This window comes from Psammomys obesus, unplaced genomic scaffold (genome assembly GCF_907164565.1).
Source record: "Psammomys obesus unplaced genomic scaffold, mPsaObe1.curated_primary_1811, whole genome shotgun sequence".
Taxonomy (NCBI): domain Eukaryota; kingdom Metazoa; phylum Chordata; class Mammalia; order Rodentia; family Muridae; genus Psammomys; species Psammomys obesus.
In genome coordinates this window covers 77,926-85,900 of record NW_026596069.1, presented here as the reverse complement: position 1 = coordinate 85,900, position 7,975 = coordinate 77,926, and the positions used below count along the sequence as shown (strand labels likewise).

The following is a 7,975-nucleotide window of genomic DNA, read 5'->3' as shown; positions in this document are numbered from 1 at the left end:
AGGAATTTTTTGGATTTAACATTTTCTTTGACAGATACATCGATTTCTTCCATTGTATCTTCTACACCTGAGATTCTTTCTTCCATTTCTTGTATTCTGTTGGTTATGCTTACCTCTGTAGTTCCTGTTTTCTTCCCTGAATTCTTCCCCTCTATCATTTCCTCCATTTGTGTTTTCTTTAATTTTTCTAGTTCTATCTTCAGGTCTTGAGTTGTTTTGTTTACTTCCTTCACCTGTCTGCTTGTATTTTCCTCTTTTTCTTTTAGTTCCTTCAACTCTGTCTCTATTATTTCTTTCAGTGATTTAATTATTTCTTCTCTGAAGGCCACAAGCTGTTTGGCTGCATCTTCCCGTATTTCTTCACGGATGGCCCTAATTTGCTTGTCTTTATCTTCCTCCATTTCTTTACGGATAGCCATGATCTGTTTGGTTTTATCTTCCTCTAATTCTTTACGTATTTTATCTGTTTCCTCTATTATTCTCTTCATCAACATAGATGTAAGGTCATCTTCTTGATTTTCTATTATGCTGCATTGTTCAGGGCTGTTCGCCCCTGGATGGCTGGGTTCTGGAGATGCCATATTGCTCTGTCTTTTGTTGGTTGAGCCTTTACGCTGACCTCTACCCATTGGGCTGATTTAGGTGTTGGCTGTTAGTTTCTGTGCTTCCTGGAGTCCTGAGGTAGGGAATATCCCCTTGGCCGGAAGATGATTTTTCCTGAAGGAGTCCTTCTCTCCTTTTTGGTTATGGTCACTGTATGGCCAGTGTTTCTCCGGAGTTGCCACTGCTCACCTCAGGTTTATAGCCCTGAGTAGTAGCTGTGGTCTATGTTAGGCAGGGGGGGATCTCCTCTTACCCATAAAATTTCTCAAGACAGCTGCCCCACTGCTGGGTTTCTCGTTATAAATTTAGTGTGCTGCTGCTCACTAAATTTCCATGTACAGTCCTCTTGAAGAGACTGCTGATTCCCTAGCTGTGGGGTTTTCTCCCAACAGGGAAACTCAGTCTGTTATCCTGGGGCGCACAGTTCTGTCTGGGAAAGTGGGAGGTGCACTCAGCAAGTCTCTGGGCCAGAGGCTGATTGCTCCGCTCTGGACCTGGAGAATGTGCACCTAGGTTGAGTTGGCGCCTGGGGGCGCTGCTCTGGTCTGGAGGCTGGGTGCCTCACTCTGGACCAGAAGCTGTGTGTCCCTGTCTGGGATGGCGGCTGCAGGCACTGCTCTGGTCCAGACGCTGTGGATGCAGCCCTTTTGAAGGACCAGGGATTCCCACAGTTTTGACAGTCTAGCTAGGGATAACTGGTTGATCCTTGGCACAGTATCTGAGGGCTGCTGTAATGGCTCTCTGGCTTTTGTAGGTCTGAGGATGCAGCTGTGTGTCCTAGTGCCCTAGGGGAACTCAATAATGGCGGCAGAGCACAGCGCTCCTGCCTGCACTAGGGTCTGTGTGAATCTAGGAAGTGTTTTGGTGCTGGGTGTCCTAAGCGTTAGAGCTGATGATCCCTTCTGATGGGGGTTTCCTCCTGCCAGAGACAAGCAGTCTTTGCTTTGGGGACTGCTGTTCTGTCTGGGGTGACGAGTAGAACCCACAGGCATAGATGCCCGCTTGTGGCTCCGCCTTTCTGGCCTTTTGGAGCCTTGGCGGCTCCCTAAACTGGGTAATTTTCCCTAGACCATTTCGGGGTGGGGGTGTCGGCTGAGTGCTCTGAGATCAGACCAGCCATTTTCCTCCCTGTGGGTTTGCACCTGCCAGTGAAATGCAGTCTCTGGTGCCCACAGTTCTATTTGAGGCGGCGAATCAGGCGCGCAGGCAGGGCTCTGTGCAGGTGTCTGGGTCCCGGCTCTGGGTCCGGGCTGGCTCTTGGGGCACCCGCGGAACCCGAGTCTTTTCCAGGGGATGTCTGGGTAACCTGAGGTTGGTCCCAATCGTTTCCTGCTCCGTGGGGTTATCTCTTGACTGGGAAATCCAGTCTATGGTGTTGTGGGCCCACAGTTCAGTCTGGGACCGTGACCAGATCGCACTGGCGGGTAGCTCTGGGCTGGCGACCAAGTGCCTGGCGGAACCGGGATCTCTTCTGAGGTTTAGCCGGGTGAGTTAAAGCTGATTGAATCCCCCACTGTGGGGTATCCTCTCACCTGTGAAACACAATCCCTTGTGTTTTATGGCCACGAGTTCTGATTGCTGGTCACTGTGCCAATCTTGCTGTGCTGCTCCTCAGAATGAGAGTCCTCCCGGCGCCGCCATCTTGCCCCGCCCTGTAGAAGTATTTCTTTGGGATGAGTCCACTCTTCATTGTCTGGATACAGGCAGTCCAGTTCAAAGGCCATTGTCCAGAGAAGCTCTCTGGAATGTTTCTCTCTGCCAAGTCAAGTGTTAAAGCACGACGATCAGCACAACAATGTCAATCCAAGAAGTGGTGTCTCACTCTGCATGGGTCTCTATATATGTCCTCTCCTCAAAGTCCATCCATGGATGTTCTCAGCTGGCCAAAGTCACTGCCCTCACAAGAGAGAGCAAAACATCACATGCCCTCTCACAGCAGCAACATGGATCAGCATGATTCAGAAGATTGGGACAAGTCAGGGGAAGTCACAAGACTCAATTGGATTGCCCCGAGAAGTTCTCTGGAATATTTCTCTTTGCATAGCCAAGTGTCAAAGCACAAAGATCAGTACACCAATGTATAAAAAAACCAACATCTCACTGTCTGTGGGCGTCTATATATTTCTTTTCCTCAGAGTCCACCCATGGATGTTCTCAGCTGGCCAAAGTCATACAACTTACACAGGAGAGTTCACAGAAAAATATCCCACGTCTTCTCATGAGCCAGCTTCCAGCAGAACATCATATGACTCAACTGAGTCTTCAAAGAAACCAGAAACTTCCACTTCCCAATACAGTCATGTTTGTTCCACTCAGTTGTTGCTATAGTTCCAAAGGTGATTTTGGGCACTTGAATCCATATAGTTGTGGTATTGTGTTCTGCCAGAGCCAACGGGCAGAGTGGAACAGTTCTTGAGTGGGGAATGAGGATTGAAAGAAAAATTAACCAAAACACTACACATGGGATCTGTTTGAGAGGGCAGCCAACTGTCACACACTGGTTTATTCCAATAATCCCTTTCTAAAGAGCAAAGTACCTTGATACAATGAAGGGGTTCATGCAGAAGTCAAGCTTGTTTACTTCAACCACTGAAAGAATCAGACTAACTTTGTAACCTATATTTCTTTTAATTGCCTTATAACTTATATTTACAAGTTTTAGGCCCATGTTAATTAAAGCCTCTTAGTGCTTCTCCAGAGAACCGAGGAATGTAAAAGTTCCTGACATTAGCCATCTGTGAGGGCAGAGATAAGAAAGAGAACAAGCAGAGATCTCTACTAAATGGAGAAAAAATCACCGGCTTGTGCCGGTGAGATGGGCTTTGTTTGGAAACTGGGCCAAATGGCCCCAATCCTTCTCCTGACCTTTGATCCAAAGCCTGTAACCCCCATTCCTCAGAACAGACATGGGATGAGTTAATCCCTCTCCCACATTTAACTGTGGATGGCAGGAAATTCCAAACTGACTTGACGATCAGATATTTACAACAGGGCTGACTGGACCTAAGGGTGACCAGAACTGACCAATTATTTTAAAAGTTAAACACTTCATCCATCCCTAAATCGCCAAGAAGGCAATGCCAGGAGATTCCCGACTTGTGTCTTTTAAAAACCCAAGGTCTTTGTCTCCCGGTGCCACTCCTAGCTGACCAGCAGGGGTGACCCCATTGCAATGGTCAAGAAGAGTCTCTTTTGTTTTTGCATCGATGGATGATTAGTTTCCTGAGTTCTCTTCATACCTTCTTATATTTAGGCTCTTGTTGGGCCTAACACCACCTGTCTGTGATCCTCATTTCCTCAAAAGGAAATGAACTTGGCAAAACATCCTGCCTGTCTCCAGGTGAAGGCCAGGGTGAAATTTTTTTTTCTGAGAGCTCAATAACTAAGCAGCACAACACATGACAAACAAGCAGCTTTCCACAGTGTTCCAAGAGAGAAAGTGCTTCCATGGTGTTCTATCAGGGTCTGAGGTATAGTTCTGCCAAGCCATGGGACTATATGTGGTTGATGTTGCTATTTAGTAGCCTGGCCCTTCTTCCTCCAAGGTGGCTTCTGTAGCCACCCTTGTGGATTTGTTGTAGTGGAAGCCATAGATGGGTTCATTTGCTAGACATATGGGTGAAGAATGCTGACAGGAATTTTGCGTTTAGTGCTATTTCACAGTCAAACATGGAATCCTCTCTGTCTGGCCTCTCTTTTTGTTCTCCCTTTGTTCTTCACCATAAGGCAATGAAAGATATAGATGGCTGGTGCTGCTGTGATATTTCTCCATGTCTGTGTTAAGGGGCATTTTATTCCTTAAAATTGGTGTTTTCAGCTTCCTCTTGGTAAATGGTGACTATGACTCTCCAAATCAGTGAAAAATGGGCCTTAGCCTGTCCCCATTCATCACAATAGTTTTACTAAATTGTATTTCCAATAGCTTCACGATGAGCATATTGAGCATAGAATACATTCCTGGTATATGTGAAGTTTAAGTTGAAGTGTTCACAGTCCTAGTATTCTGGTAGATATACATCTAAAGTATTGTAGAATAAGTTGCCAATATCATACTTTATTCTTTGTTTATTGGTTACTGTAGTTGTTGGTATGGTTGCTACCTCCACTATTGTTTTATTTGTTGTTCCTGCTGCTGTGGGTGAGGCTGTCAATGAAGGTGATGATGTTTCTGATTCTGGTGAGCTTGAAAGTGTTGGTGATGGTGATGTGGAAGATGGTGTAGTCAAAGAGCCTGAAATTGGACCTCCACCTAGTTCCACGGGGTAGGAGGGACAGACCATGCCAGAGATGATCCCCAACCTGAGACAACCCCTGCCTGGTGTCACTTGGAAGGCACTGAGAGGTGCCACTAAGATGAGCAAGTAAGTAATGAATAGGTGGAAGAGAAAGAGAAACAGCAGTGTGTGCACAATGAAGAGAGGTGGAACTGGAGAGTTGAAGTTAGTGAGGAATTTCATGATGTAAGTAGCCTGAGATGCCACCTGAGGCCATGGTTAGGTCCTGTCCTATGCTGCTGCTGTGGGCCATGTCTGGGTCAGTGGCCTTACAGCAGCAGGAGTTGTGTTAGCATCAGTGTCCCATGTTACCACCAAAGTCCATGTGGATGTCCCATGGCCTAGGGCCATGTTGATGTCTAAAAGCTGTGCAGATCTTTCCCCATCTCTCACCTACTGCAGCATTTGGGAGAGCTGGTCCTACTCCTTCCCTAGGCAGCATGGGAGAACTGGCCCTGAGGACATGAGGAGTGGTCTCACTCTTTGCTAGATGCAGCACTCAGGAGAGCAGGCCCCTGCACTTTGCCTGGGCAACACAGTAGATCTGACTCTGGTGGCGTGGGTGTGGGAGAGCCAGCCAGAAGATGTGAGAGCATGAAAGCTGGCCCCACTCTTTGCTGGCAGTGGCACTTGGGTGAGCTGGCCCTGCCCTTCATCTGGGCAGTGTGAGGGAACTTGCCCAGGTGGTGTGAGTGTGGGAGAGCTGTCCCTGATGATGTGAGCACAGGATCGCTGTCAGGCTGATCACTCAGCTACCACCAAGGCACAGATCCAGGTTTTGATTGCCCCACCCCAACATCTACCCCATCTATGAACTGTTGGAACAATTGAAGGGGTGGGCCCTGCAGAGCTAAAGCCGCAGGACCTCCATGACACAGGGCAACAAGGAGATAGTCAAGAGTAAAGATCTAGTATTGACTTCTGCATCAGAAGTCAGAGGCCTTCAACCAGACCAATAACTCACTGCAATAAACGTTTTCAAGAAAAGCTGTTTGGGCAAAATGGTACACTGTGTGACACACCCTGGCACACCTCAACTTCCATAGTAAGATTTTTTTTTTGTTTTCTTTTGGGGGAGGTTGTAAAGGGGAAGATGTGAAGGGATGGGGAGAGGAGTAGGTTTGGGGTGCATGATGTAAAACTCAAAAAGAAGATTTTGACTTTTTGGGCAGTGTTAAACTTACAGGATTCAACAGTAATCCCAGGAGCACTGTCCGGGTGCCACAGCCTAGAAGATCAATGTCATGGCATTCATTGTTCTACCTTCTGTTTTTCTTTTTTTCTTAAAGTTCCTATGATTCATAGAGTGTAATTTGTTATGATCTTGCCTTGCTACCTGTTACTTCCTTTTCTCTCTATGCATAAGAAATAATGCCCAGTTAGCACCAGTGCTGAGTTTTGGTTTTATTAGTGGTCGGTGAGCCATCAGTGAACCATGAGTCACCCAAATGTGACCATTCTGTTGGTTCCAACAGTCCGATAGGTGCCTCTTTTGAGGTAGGGGTGAGTGGATTAGGACTGGTGATAACGGGCAACTGTGCTATTTCCTCAGTGTCGGAAGGTGCAAAACACTTTGCTACCATCTCTTGGTCATGAAAAAAATTCATAAAGTTACCATTTTCTTTTTTAATATTTTTATTTTTTAAGATTAGATTGTAATTTAATTTCTGCTTGTCCTTTTCTTCAGATCTACAGTCTGCTTGCATAGAAGTCCAGTACCTATTACCTTCTCCCACTGGGAAAGGGAACATTCTTCTTTAAAGAGAAGGAGAGCAGGGCAGGGTAAGGGCAGTTTCCAGAGAAAGCAAGAGTAACTTCTACCAGATAGGGGCAGAGGGCATGAGAACTAACTTGATGGTCCTGCCTACTCCAAGGAAGAAAACCCAGAAGAATAATGGCAAATGCTGAAATCTGGGGATCTTCTCCAGTTGTCCCTACTTCCTGCTTGGCATTCTAGGAGAAAACCTGGAGGATACACACAATCAGTGCATAGGAAACAGGATATGATGGCAGCATAGAAGAAGTCAAGAGAGGTGCTGCTATGGTAGGCCTTGGTTCCTGCACAGCAGGTCCTGTGTGCAGATGTGCCGTCATGATCACATAGGCTAGTTATGTGGAAGGTTGCTGCTAATCATGAAAATGAGACGCCATTGGGGGGTCACTGTGAGATGACCCTGGAGCAGGTACTGCAAAACACAGCAAGCACAGGGTTGCCAAGAGAAAATGTGGCTAGAGTACAAGGACCTGTAATGCTCAAAGCAGGTTCCGAGAGGTAGAATCCAAGTCCTGTAAGCTGTCATTGCTGTCACTGTTACTATCATCTCCGGCCAGGTTCTCCTGCTGACAGGCTTCTTCTGAACTGTGCTGTCCTGGTTCTGCCTGTAACCCAGAAACATATCTGCCCCTCAGCACCATCTGCTGTCTCAGGTCATCTGCCATCTGTGAGAGGTCTCTCTTCATAGCGTATGCATCTTCTTCATCTGCATGGTACTTGGGCTCCACCTTACTAACGTGGAAGTTCAGGGTGTTGGAATACAGGTGCATGGCTGCTCGGTTGCTCTTCCTGACACACAGGGATACATACTTGGTACTGAAGTTCTCAACCATGGCCCATGAGGCCTGGTCCATCAGCTTCTGGGCCAGGCCAAGGCGCCAGTGGGATCATTTCACAGCCAGTGAGGTGATGTGTTCATGAGGGACATCATCAAGATCCTCTTCCATTTTGGCCAGGACATAACCCACAGTTTTCCCATCCTGATCCTCAGTAATGGAGGAGAGCTGGCCATGGTAGAAATATTACTTCATCTGGTAGTTCTCAGGAAGGCAAAGGAGGTTGCAGTGTTGCATGTTCATCAGGTCATCTGGCCAAGGACAGTGGATGTTCATAGTGGTAACAGACAGGCCTGTCAGATCCTGGAGAGTCAGAGAGGATGCCACGATGCACAAGCGACACCAACACCATTTACTTTAAACACAGCTGGTATATCCAAACAGGACTCATACAAGATGAGGAAGATCTCCCACTAGCTTCCGTTTCTTTTCAGCCAAGCTGAACAGAACCTCATCCATCTTCATGCAAATGGGGTCCCACTCGTGTC

General features: G+C 47.0%; 1 pseudogene; it reads right to left on the bottom strand.

Moving 5' to 3' along the window:
- Positions 1–7,130: 7,130 nt before the first annotated feature.
- LOC129690122 (N-alpha-acetyltransferase 11-like) lies at positions 7,131–7,763 on the bottom strand (annotated as a pseudogene).
- Between the last annotated feature and the right edge of the window lie 212 nt (positions 7,764–7,975).